We start from the raw sequence: 13,385 nt of genomic DNA, 5'->3' as shown, positions 1-13,385 counted from the left end.
TCCCATTAATCTGTTTGGAATGTGACAGCGCACAACATGACTGCTGAACTACAACAGTCATCAGAGCCACAAAATTATAATGAACTTTCACTGCACGCAAGTGCACTTGGAGGGTCAATTGCAGGGGAAATTGTTGGTGCAAGAGCATCAACTGTGTATGCAGAATGCCTGAAGTAGAATGTACAGCAAGTACAGAAATGTGAGTTACCTGTCAACATGGTCCACCATTCATAATGTGCACAAGTGGCGCTGCAATTCTAGTAGAATGGGTAAATGCTTTATGTATCTAACCCATAATCGTATATGGGTCACCCGGTATGTATACATGGGCAAAAGGGGTTTTTGTACACCTACAGTAGAACAACCAGAGTGCAGTGTTCGAAGAACATTTTTGCTTCTTGAAAAACTCAAAATCAAAAATTATACAATATCACAGTAATGTGTTCATCATTGCTTTTTTAAGCTGGGTAGATCTGGGCCAGTGGACATGTGGTAGTGGGCTTCTCAGCCTCTGATGAAGTGGGCTGATGATTTTATGCTGTCAACAAACATGCTGCTGCCTGGTAATAACGACACCAAAACTGCTCTGTTCATGTTATGAAAATGGGTGTGGTGGTGCCCTCAACATTCTTTCCATCCAGAACACTTGTTTTGTGGACCCTGTTAAAAATGACTGTTTGTTGAAAAGGGCTGAGGCAATAGCAAGGCTGCAGGATAAAGATGCTGCTGCTGTATCATCATTACGGCTGGACAATAAAACAAAGAATGATTTTTGAAAGAATTTTTCATCAATAAAAACATTATCAATATAAAGTTGACATAATAATTCCAATTTTGGCAGCACGGTGGCGTGGTGGTGAGCACTGCTGCCACACAGTCAGAATAACATCTAGAAGGCCTGGGTTCGATTCCACCTTGGCCCAGGCCCCTCTCTCTCTCTGTGTGGAGTTTGCATGTTCTCCCCGTGTCTGCCTGGGTTTTCTCCAGGTACTCTGGTTTCTTCCCACAGTCCAAAGACATGCACTTACTGGGCTTAGGTTAATTGGAAACTCTAAATTGCCCATAGGTGTGAATGAGAGCATGAATGTGAGTGTGGGTGTTGTCTGTCTCTCTGTGTTGGCCCTGCGACAGGCTGGCAACCTGTACAGGGTGCACCCTGCCTCTCGCCCTATGTCAGCTGGGATAGGATCCAGCCCCCCCCCCCCCCCCCCCCCCCCCCCCCCCCCCCCCCGCGACCCTGAACAGGATAAGCTGAAGTGAATGGATGGATGGATAATAATTCCATTCAGGTGTTTACACAGATACCTAGGTGGTGGGATTTTAGCCCGACAAAGCAGGGTAGCAATCTACTGTTCAAGTTCTCACACAAAAAAAATGTTTAAATCTAAATCTAAACTTCATGTCTTCCCTCAGGAGTAAAACAGAACCTTTAAGATTGACAGAAACAGTAATATGATATATGATATTGTGATAACGTAACATACTGATATGATGTGGAAAAAACTCATCAACATTTTGTTCTAAATTTGCAGCTGGGATAAACAACACTGATTATAAATCCTGAAAAAGGGAGGCACAAAAGCCACAGAACAAAGCACAGTTTGGACATGTGACTAAAGAACCTGTCAAAGATTACAGGAGTGATAAACACTGATGTGGCAGGTGTTTACCTACACCACTTGACACCATAATTATTTTGCTGTTTACTAGCATCTCCACCTCCAGGCAGCACAGATCAGAGACCAGTCAGTCCTACTTATTGTTAACCATGTCTGGCAGATACACATACAAAGAGTTCACGGTAAGTTGTACATTGCTTCAACATATTTCAACTTGGCTGGATTTATCTTGCATTTAGCTATAAATGTATTTCATAGCTAAATGTTTTTCATATTTAGAGACTTTCAGTTGGCTTCATTCACCATGTCTGTAATAAGCATGAATGGGCAATGGGTTGACACTGCCAATATGAACAACTGGAGGACACATAAAAATTCAAAGATACAGTCGTCCTCGCTATATCGCAATTCACTTATTGTGGCTTCACTGTATCGCAAATATATTACTAATTTTGCTTCATGGAGTTTTCACTATATTGCGGGATTTTGCACTATATAGGTATTTCTGTAACACCCCATAACTCTGTTCATCACTCTGACGAAGAGGTAAGTTAAGCCTACGCCTTTAGCGGAAATAGAAGTTACAGCTGAGGGCGAAGATGCTGCACCACCTTCATCACCATCAGTACTGCACAGCTACATAATTCATCATTTTCATCATTCAAGTTGTCCTAAGAGTGAGAAAGGTTTATGAGAGTGTGGGAAGGGTTTATAAAGCCTTAAAATATATATAAATAATAAAATAAATATAATGCCGCTACTTTGTGGATTTTCACCTATCGTGGGGGTCTCGCGGGGGGACGTAATCCCCACGATAGGTGAGGGATCACTGTACTCCAAAACTCACAAGGCCCTTGCTGAAGTGGTTCTGAAAAAGAGGTGACAGAGGGATGCCTACAAGTACCTGCATTTTAACTGTTTTTTTTTTAAATAACTTTTCAGTTGAGAAAACTTATTTCAATAAATTTTAGTGTCAGTACAAATCAATATTAGTCCTTGAAACTTTTTCAAAACCAAGCAACTGCTTTGCCTCTAACAGGCATGGACTACAGTTTTCAAGACCAGCAGACCCAAAAGGGGGCAGAAAGCATTGACATGTATGTAAACTGACTTCTGGTCTCTTGTTTTGTGACCAACATTTGGTCCACTCTCAACATCCCAACCAATAACAGAGCTCATACGGATCTAAGTTAAGTGGAATCAAAGACAGTTAAGAAAAAAAGGTCCATATATTAAAATATCCACTCATAGGGGCACTGAGTAGACAGAAAAGGGGAGAGAGAAAGTAAGGGGGGGTGACACAAAAAAACTGCCCGGAATGGCTTTGGACCAGGACGCTGCAGGAAGGATTCTAGCCTTCGAAGAATGGGTCACCTGTTCAACCAGGTAAGCTATGGTGGTGACATGAATTACATATTAAAAAAAAAAAAAAAAAGCTTCAGCCTTTTTTTTTTTTTTTGCCAAATGTGGATATACACACAGTTGTTTGATTTGCTCACAAATCTCAATCTCAATTTTTTATGGTAGTTTCATTTTAATAGAGAGAGACAGAATATCAACCAAAAATCCAGAAAAAAAAAAACATATTAAAGTTATAAACTGATTTGGAAGTATTTTAGTAAAATAAGTATTTGATCCCCTACAACCCAGACAGAAATCTGCCTGTATATTATCTATCTATATTATTTAATAGGCAAATAAACCAAATTCACATACACTGGACTTCTCTGAGAAGACAAAAATTAATCAAGCCTAACATTGAACCACTAAAGCCAATTTCTCTGTTCAGGAATGCAAGTAAATAACTGGGATTTGGTATCATAATCAAAAAACCAATAATGTGCTTTACTATTTTTTTCTGCTTTTTGTAAGACAGTAAATCTGAAAACTGGTGAACAACAATAATTATATTTTAGCATTAAAAATATTTTGATTAAAGAACTTGTGCATACTGGGGGATTAGCCAATACTAAAACACAAAAAATTATTTTGGTCATTACCAATATTGTCAATTTAGGGCAGCTGTGACAAACTATACATTGGGTGGTGGTCTAACAAATTTGTTAAGCACTATACACATGATAGTAGGAACAAAACTGGCCGGTGCAGTGAGTTATTGACTTCATTAATGCAGGTGGAGGACTGACCCAGAGAGCTCGCTGGCTGGCTCCCCAAAAAGTAAGTATGAAAATAAGATAATTCAGGGGCAGTCCGCTATGTGTCGTGAATCTGACGGCAACATGCAAAATCTTTTTTTATTTATTTATTTTTTTTGTGCAAGGCAAGAATGTTTCCATGCACACATGAGTGAATGAGGCTCAACGTTATTTGGACAAAGAAGACCAAAGTGAAGATGTTTGGCCATCGTGTACAGTGGCACATTTGGTAAAAACCAAACACAGGATATTAGCACAAATGCATCATACCAACTGTGACAATAATTATTTGGGCTTGTTTTGCAGCCACAGGACCTGAACATATTGCAGTGAGTGAGCTGGCCATGAACTTGAATATATACTCCTCTCCATACAGAAACTGGTATGTAAAATTATTTCAGAGTTGTAATATGAGGAAACTACAAAGACTCCTCACAGGAAAAACGTTACTCAGTTGCATCCATCACTACTGCTTTGCTTGTTCTCAAGTTGTGACACTCTCCCTCTCCCAAAACAAACTTATAAGCTCAGGCTCCTTCAATCTGAAATGCAATTTCAAGAGGTTACTCAAATATGAAGGCTTCTGAAGGGTTTTCCATAAACTGTGACTTTATTATCTATGTCCTCTGCAAGCATGGGGTCTTGCTTAGGAGGAAAAAAAAAATAAGAGTCGTGAAAGAGTCATGTATTTATCTAAGGCAATCAACTCCTCCATCCGTTGTCCTCCTTTTCTGGGTCTCTATAATGAAGCTCACTCTGTCTGAACTATCGTTCACCCGTCCCCCTTTCCATTTTTGCCTCCATTTTGACAATTGCTACCTCATGATCACCATGCGGCACCCACTGAGGTGAACAGATTGGTGGGATAATTACATACAATAACAAGCACCAGGGCCCAGTAACCCTTCGGCTGGCAACACCATGTCCCCGGTGGCATCTTCCATATGCACAGAGAGCAAATGTTATAGAGAGACAGAGGAGCAAGTGTTAGAGAGTGACAGACAGAGAGCACAAGAGAGAAAGAGAAGACAGAAAAAATGTAGCTTGAAATAGTCACACTATAGCTGTGTGCCACTATATAGTTATGCCAAAAATTTCAAACTGCAAAAAAATGAAATAAAATCACATGACAGGTTTACATAGGCTGCAGCGCCTGCCTTAAAGCTGATGCTTTGGAAAAATGTCATCATTATAGGAAATAGTATAGACAAAAATTAAACTCAGAACTTTGAACCATCTTCTACAGATATATAAACAAAGCTAAATTTAAGACTTACATTTGACGTCAAATAAAATGAAATTTAAGAAGACCATGTACCGGGAGGTGTACGGCAAAGAGAGTCAAAGTCAAAGAAAAGGCAAATGCAAAGACTTACAGTGAGTTGTAGTTATGAGTTGTATGTGAGGCTGGACATTAAGGAAGGAGAAGAGGACTTGTATAAATTGTGAATCAGGAAGTGCAGAGGATTAGTAAAGGCAAGTAATAGCACCTATGAAGAGGCTGAAGGGTGGATGGTTGGTTGGTCCAGATGACATGCCTATGGAGGTAGGGAGATGTCTGGGGCAGAAGGCAGCGAACTTTATGACCAGACTGTTTAGTTTGTTTAGTCGACGGATGCGCCAGCATGTCCAAATGACATCACCAATTTAAGATGACATAGCAGCAGTATTCGCTGAGTCTCTGTTTCAACTTATGTTGAAAGTGTGGACTTCAAACTATATTTGTTGTATACTTCTTGGTATACCTTCAAGAAAGAAAAACCTGCAATGGTCATTGAAATTTCAAAATTGTGATGTTTGCTTTGAGAAAGTTGATGAAGAACTATAAAGATGGTCAGGAGTTGCATTGTGTCTTTGTGGATCTTGAGAAAGCAAATGATAGGGTGCCAAGAGAGAAACGATGGTACTACATTAAGAGTATGTGAAATTGGCGCAGGACACCAAGACAGTATGAGGATAGCAAGACAGTGGTAAGTTGTGCAGTAAGAGTGACAAATGGGTTCAAGGGATCCGAGCTCCTTCTTGTTTGCGATAGTCATAGGCAGATGTTTGCAGATGACACTGTGATCTTTAGTGAGAGTAGAGAGCAGGTGCAAGAGCCTGAAGAGGTGGAGGTACAGTACCCTTCAAAAGTTTGGACAGTACTGTATACTCTGGGGAAAAAAAAAAAAAAAAAAGAGTAGCAATATCAATAGAACAAGACAGAATACATGTGTGTGAATAACAGGGAGATAGGTGGAAGTTGAACATGCAAGATCGATTATAAGAAAAAAAAGAAAAAAAAAAAAGAACAAACAAGGTAGATGAGTTGAAATACCATCCAAAGCAATGGACAGTGCACATGAGAGTTGAAAAAGAAAGTGCAGGTAGGGTGGAGTTAGTGGAGACAAGTGTCACTGGTGATCTGTGACAGAAAGATAGCAGCAAGAGTGCAAGGGAACATTTACAAGATGGTAGTCCTGTATGGCTTGGAGATGGTGGCGCTCCCCCCCCAAGATGGCGCAACGGTAGGCAGCCTGTTACTGCAGCTCCCAGGTTACTTCCCTTTCTTGTGTGTTTTTCTTGCGTTCTAAGTTTTTCTTTCAGACTCTTAGTTTCATAGTTATATTAGATATCAAACCCGCCATAGACCTGCAAAGTTTCATTAGAGTAGTGGCATTCCTTATACTCTTTTTGGGACTTTTCACCACTTCATCTGGAGAACCTGTGAGCCACTCTATTGTTTACAGCCGGGATCAGCTGTCAGCCCTGCGCAACAGGAGGGTACTTCCGGAGGAGCGACCCGAGATTCCGAAGGAATTACGGCGTCGGAGGAGGGGATGCAGAGCTGGAGCGAAGTATCGGGAGAGGAGGAGACAGTACGAACCGAACATTCCATCTATTCTCATGGGCAATGCAAGATCTTTACCCAACAAGATGGACGAGCTGACGGCGCTAACCAGACTGCAGTGGGAGTACCAGCAGAGCAGCCTCCTGCTGTTCACGGAGACTTGGCTCACGGACCACACACCGGACTCCGTAGTAACATTGGAGGGCTTTCAACTGGTGAGAGCGGACTGGAGCATGAGGGAGAGTGGTAAGAGGAGAGGTGGGGGACTGGCGATGTACGTTAATGAGAGATGGTGTAACCCAGGACACATCACTGTGAAGGAGCTGCGCTGTACCAAAGACATTGAACTGTTAGCGGTTAGCGTTCGGCCATACCACCTGGCCCGGGAGTTTTCACGTTATTGTGTTAATTGTTTACATCCCGCCGTCAGCCGACGCTACAGCAGCCCGTGAGGACATCCACACCACCGTCTCTCAGTTACAGACAGCACATCCGCAGTCCCTGATTATCATCTCTGGGGACTTCAACCATGCCTCACCTTCTTCCACTCTCACTAACTTCACCCAATATGTTGACTGCCACACAAGGGACAATAAAACTCTAGACCTGCTGTTTGCTAACACAAAGGAGGCTTACAGCTCATCACCTCTACCCCCGCTTGGCCACTCAGACCACAACCTGGTCATTCTTCACCCCACCTACACCCCCATTTTGAAGAGGAAACCCCCCACCAAGAAGACAACAAGACTGTGGTCTGAGGACTGCAGTGAGGCCCTGAGAGACTGTTTTGAATATACAGACTGGCAGGAACTCTGCAGGCCTCACGGTGAGGACATCGACGCCCTCACCCACTGCATCACAGACTACATGAACTTCTGTGTGGAGACCACTGTGCCAACCAAGAAGGTACGGTGCTTCTCCAACAATAAACTGTGGGTGACCCCACAGCTGAAGGCCCTGCTGAACGAGAAGAAGAGGGCCTTCAGATCTGGAGACAAGGAGGAACTGAGGAGAGTACAAAAGGATGTGAAATACAAGATCCGGAGAGGCAAAGAGAGCTTCAGGAGGACGATAGAGGAACAGCTCCAACATAACAAAGTCCGTGAAGTCTGGAAAAACGTGAAAAAAATCTCTGGCCACTTTGAGGACAATTGAGGAGCCACAGTGTCTGCTGACCGGGGGTGGGCTAACAACCTGAATCTATTTTTCAATAGATTTGACTCTGGGTCGTTGACCACCTCCCCCACCCCTCAGCTCCCATCTGCCCCCTTCCGTATGCTGACCCCCCTCTCTCCTGGTGTAATGCCATCATTGCCTGCACTCTCCTCACCCTCACCCACAGCGGAGCCAGCCCAATCACCCACCCCAACCCAGCCTCACAGCTGATCAGGTGAGAAGTCAGCTCAGGAAAACGAAGATCAGGAAGGCAGCGGGTCCGGATGGAATCAGCTCCAGACTGCTCAGGGACTGTGCAGACCAGCTCTGTCAGGTGGTCCTGCACATCCTTCAACCTGAATCTGGAGAGGGTTCCTGAACTGTGGAAGACTTCCTGCATAGTTCCAGTGCCAAAGATCGCACATTCCAGGGAGTCCAACCACTACAGACCTGTGGCCCTGACTTCTCACCAGATGAAGACCATGGAGAGGCTCATCCTGCACCACCTCCGCCCACTGGTGAGCTCAGCGCTGGACCCCCTGCAGTTCGCCTACCAGCCCGGCATCGGGGTGGACGATGCCGTCATCTACCTGCTGCACAGATCCCTCTCTCACCTAGAGCAGGCGGGGAACACTGTGAGGGTCATGTTCTTTGACTTCTCCAGTGCTTTCAACACCATCCAGCCTGCACTGTTGAGAGGGAAGATGGAGGGAGCCAGAGTGGACAGTCAGCTAACGGCATGGACCATCAACTACCTCACCAACAGACCACAGTATGTGAGGTGCCATGTCTGTTGCTACTTTCCCACCGCCGAGGTTCTGGAGCCGGAGCAAGTTCCCGTGCTGATCCCAAGGAACCGGCGAAACGATTAAGAATGGGCCCGCGTTCCCACCGCGTTTCTGTCAACTGCTCCTTTACGTATGAGCGTGGGCGAGTCCTCGTCTGGACACGGAAGCTGAAGCGCACAAACGTGGGAGAACACGCTCCCCTTTCTTGAGCTGCAAATATGTTTTACGGTCCAAACCAAACTACTGCAGCATCTGTGTGCAGCAGAGGTAAACACAGACAGCGATTAGAGCAAGACGACAAGTACGCACTTTGTGTCCTTTTATCTGTGATAGGAACTGATACAAAGCAGTAAGTTCAGCCTTAGAGCCCAACCTAATTCACAGCCGTGAAAATCACTTCGCTTTTCTCATGTAATACACATGCAATATGGTAGAAAACTTGATGTTGAGACGGCAGAGTCACGCCCTTCTCCCGCTTTCGGCACGAGTTTCTGGTTCCAGACCAGCTAGTATGCGGGGCCGGAATTGAACCCGTTTTTCGGCCGAGCACAGAGTGCTTCGGCGGTGGAAAACCCGCCTAACGGTTCAAATTACGGCACGGGCTCCGGAACCCTGTTGGTGGGAAAGAGGCCTGTGTGTCTGATGTAGTAGTCTGCAGCACGGGGGCACCACAGGGCACAGTCCTCTCACCCTTTCTGTTCAGTCTGTACACCTCAGACTTCAGGTACAATTCAGACCATTGCCACCTACAGAAGTTCTCAGATGATACGGTCATCATCGGATGTGTATCAGATGGGAACGACCAGGAATACTGGGGGGTCATCAGTGACTTTGTCGGCTGGTGTGAGAACAACGCACTGCAAATCAACGCCAGCAAGACGAAGGAGATGGTTATAGACTTCAGGAGGAAGCCACCCCCTACAGCACCGGTGAACATCCAGGGAAATGACATCGAGACAGTGGTCTCTTACAAGTACCCGGGTGTTCATCTCAATAACAAGCTGGACTGGAGTACAAACACAGACGTCCTGTATAAGAAGGGCCAGAGTCGACTACACCTGCTGAGGAGACTGACGTCCTTTGGTGTCTCCAGGACTCTGTTAAAAACCTTTTATGACACAGTGGTAGCGTCTGCCCTTTTCTACGCAGTGGCCTGCTGGGGGGGTGGATGCACCGAAAGGGACAGGAGCAGGATCGACAAACTGGTGCGGAGGTCTAGCTCTGTGTTGGGATGTCCTCTAGAGTCTGATGGTGGTGGGTGAGAGGAGGATGTTAGCAAAGCTGACATCCATCATGGACAACCCCCATCACCCTCTGCATGAGACCGTGGGTGAGCTGAGCAGCTCCTTCAGTCAGAGACTGAAACATCCTCGCTGCAGGAAGGAGCGCTTTCGCAGGTCATTCATCCCAACAGCAGTTAGACTGTATAACACATCATGATGTCTTGAGTGACTTGGACACTTTACCTCCTCTGTCACCACTTTATCCATACAGTCCAGATACATTTTATTTATTACACTCACCCATATAATTCATACCGTGTATGCTGTGTACCTTACTGGCTACAAATGTATATAATATTTTGATATCTGTATATAGTTTTGATGTGTGTGTATATGTAAATGTATATAGTGTTTTGATGTGTGTGTATATGTGTGTATATGTAAATGTGTGTATTGACATTGATATATATATATATTTTATGTATATAGTGCTTATGTATATGTGTATAGTTTTTTTTTGCTATTTTATTTTATTTTATTCTATTCTATTTTAGTTTTAGTTTAGTTATTTGTTCTTACTCATCCTTTTCATTTTTTCTCTCTGTACTGAGCTGCTGTAATGCGCAAATTTCCCCGTCGTGGGATCATTAAAGTTTTATCTTATCTTATCTTATCTAACAAAAAGAGAGGAAGCTGAGCTAGAAGTGGCAGAGTTGAAGATGTTGAGATTTTCATTGGGACTGACCACGACGGATACGATAGAGAGACAAGAGAGCAGTTTGGACACAAAGTTAGAGAGGCAAGGCTGAAATGGTTTGTACTTGTGCAAAGGAGGGATAGTGGATATATTAGACAAAAGATGTTGAATATGGAGCTGCCAGGAAGGAGGAAAAGAGGAAGACCACAGAGAATATTCATGGATGTAGCGAAGGGTGACATGCAGAGGGTTGGTGTGGCAGAAGAGGATACTACAGAAAGGGTGAGATGGAGGCAGATGATCGTTGTGGCAACCCCTAAATGGAGCAGCCAAAAGAAGAAAAAGAAGTCAGTCTTTATTAATTTACGAATAAAGCTAAAAATTTATAATAAATAAATAAATGTAGTAACTAGGGCTGCAACTAAAGATTATTTTGGTAGTCGAATAATCTGTCAATTTTTTTTAATCGATTAGTCATCGATTATTTCAATCTTAACTCACCTGTTCAAGCCTGCCCACCTGTTAACATCACCATGTTTGTCTCTTATGACAATTAAAATAATAACCCATAAAAATATGAGTTTGAAACTAATCCAGTGTATTTTAACATTAATGTGACCATCACAATAAATATCAAACAAAGCATATTAAAGTGAGTGCAATTTTTTTTTTAAATGAAAATATAATGTGCAAATGAATAAAAATGGCCTCTGTCCAAAAGTGCAAATAAGGCTTCAAATTAAATCAAAAAGTTTTTTTCTGTCCAAAACAGCTGAAAAGTTTACAGATGATTCAGTTCATGCAGAGGTTTACTATTCAGAATGAATGCTGATATTAATGCGAGGAAAAAATAGGAGTAATGTAGCTGCTCCTATTGTCCTTCATTCGTTAGCTAGCATAACTGAAATGGTGGCACTTAGCAAAATCATCCATAAGAGCTTGTTTCCGACAGGTAAACAGAAACATTCCTGTACAAACATTAACAGGGTATCAACTAGGGGTGCGAGATATATATTGTCTACGATAATATCGTAATTGCCGTGTTAACGATATGCGAGCTGACGTTGAGTATGCTAATGAGGAAAAAAGCAACAATCAAAACGCCTCGGCTCCACGCGTTCACCACTTTATGCTTTAGTATGGGCTGCTGCGCGTGCGCATTGACAGTGGCCATACTGCGCGCTAGCATAGCTGCATAAACAACACACCTAAAGCTGGAAATGAGTGAACACACTGCGCCAGGGGAAGAAATTCAGACATTGCCAGCCTCACAGTCTACCGCCTTAATTCCTAGGTGAGGACGTGGTTTGAAGTTTGCAGACTTTGTAAGAAAGCGGACAGCTCAACAACTAACCTGTTCCATCATCAACAAGTATGAGGAATATGAAAAGTTTTGGGAACGCGCTGTCCAAGACAAACTTAAATCAGCTAAGGTGTCTTTAAAACTTTAGCCCCCCCGCGACCACGACTAGCGGGATAAAGAAGATAATGGATGGATGGATTTTAATATCCTTTAAGTTAAAGTAGGTACGTTACAATCACTGCGTCAAAACCTAGCAATGTTCTCAGAGCTAACCTGTTTGGGGCCTCGGCTAATACGCTGAAGCAGTCTTGCAAAAAGCAGGTTTCTGATCAAATGAAGGCGTTTATTTTCTGTGATTTATTTTGCTATAATGTAGGGGGAATCCCCCTGGACAGCCTCTTTTTACAAATCCCCCCCCCAATTCTGTCAAGTCTTCTGAATTGAGCGATTGCTTTTGAAAAACTCGCCTAAGTTTTTTGTTTCCATTTGTCGTGCCTAGGACACGCGTTTTAAACGCTCAGCATTGCAGTGATGCTGCCGTGGAAGGAAAGCTCTGCTTTGCACAGTCTGCATTCAGCTTTATTTTTGTTTTCTGTGAAATGCTCCCACACCTTTGACAGTCTGTCTCCATTTTCTTTCATTTTCTCCACCCTCCTCTCTGTTCCACCATCGTTAACACTGTTCGGTTACTTTCTTCTTCGTTAGTATTGTTTTTATTGACAATGGAGGCAATACTGCCCCCATATCTTCCTGTAGTGTATTGCAATTACAAAATCACACAATACGTGGAAGAAAATAGATGGATGGGTTTAAAAGTATGAAGCTTTGACGATGAAATTCCACGTCGGTAAAGTTTTTGTAGTCGACATCGATTACGTCAATGAATCGTTGCAGCCCTAGTAGTAACCCTTTGTCCCAGTGATTGGGGTGCCTCAACTGACCCCATCAAGCCTAAACACCAGACAAAAAACCAAAAAATCCGGGAAAGTTGATGTTGACATCATGATGGTATGCATTTCAATGTAGGAAGCCCCGTGAACAGCTAATTGCATCAAAAAAAGCAGCCGCGTCTGGCTGCTTTTTTGCAGCCAGTTTTTATTGTTTTGCACTTTTTACAAGATTTCTACAAATCTGTTAGAGAAAAGATGCAGCACCCTGGGACACACTGAATGCACAAAATGTAAGTGTAATTCCTCTGGTTTTAGATGCAAAAAAGTGTTGCTGTCTCTTTTATTTGGTTGCAGTTCTACCGAGGTTACAAAATGCATATGCAAATGGGAGCGCGGGCGCTCCCGTCGGTATTAAGGGGTTCCAAATTGTATGTTATTTTTGACATCAATTCGCGGACTGGAAGTGGGCGGGGCGCAAGTTTGGACTCCCTTGTTTTAGCCAAAACACATATGAATTCAGTTTTTTGAAATTGGCTTTCCAATTATTTAATTTTTGCGGGTCAATGTAGCCTTGAGTCTGCGCTGCACCTAAAAGAGAAGACCAGAAAATGCCAATGGAAGGGCAGACATGAAATGACATTCTAGTGAATGATGGTTAGACAGTTAGCTAGAAAATTTCACAGCCACACTCTTTCGGCCTTTGCGATCTTTGTGGCCTCCGAAG

General features: G+C 43.3%; 1 protein-coding gene across 1 annotated transcript in view; it reads right to left on the bottom strand.

Moving 5' to 3' along the window:
- Window positions 1–13,385, bottom strand: part of vrk1 (VRK serine/threonine kinase 1) — a 28,069-nt gene that overhangs the window by 2,067 nt on the left and 12,617 nt on the right. The gene's annotated exons all lie outside the window — the stretch shown is intronic.

This window comes from Archocentrus centrarchus, chromosome 22 (genome assembly GCF_007364275.1).
Source record: "Archocentrus centrarchus isolate MPI-CPG fArcCen1 chromosome 22, fArcCen1, whole genome shotgun sequence".
Classification (NCBI taxonomy): Eukaryota; Metazoa; Chordata; class Actinopteri; order Cichliformes; family Cichlidae; genus Archocentrus; species Archocentrus centrarchus.
Note: the sequence above shows the minus strand (reverse complement) of the source record. Positions and strands in the feature narration are given on the sequence as shown.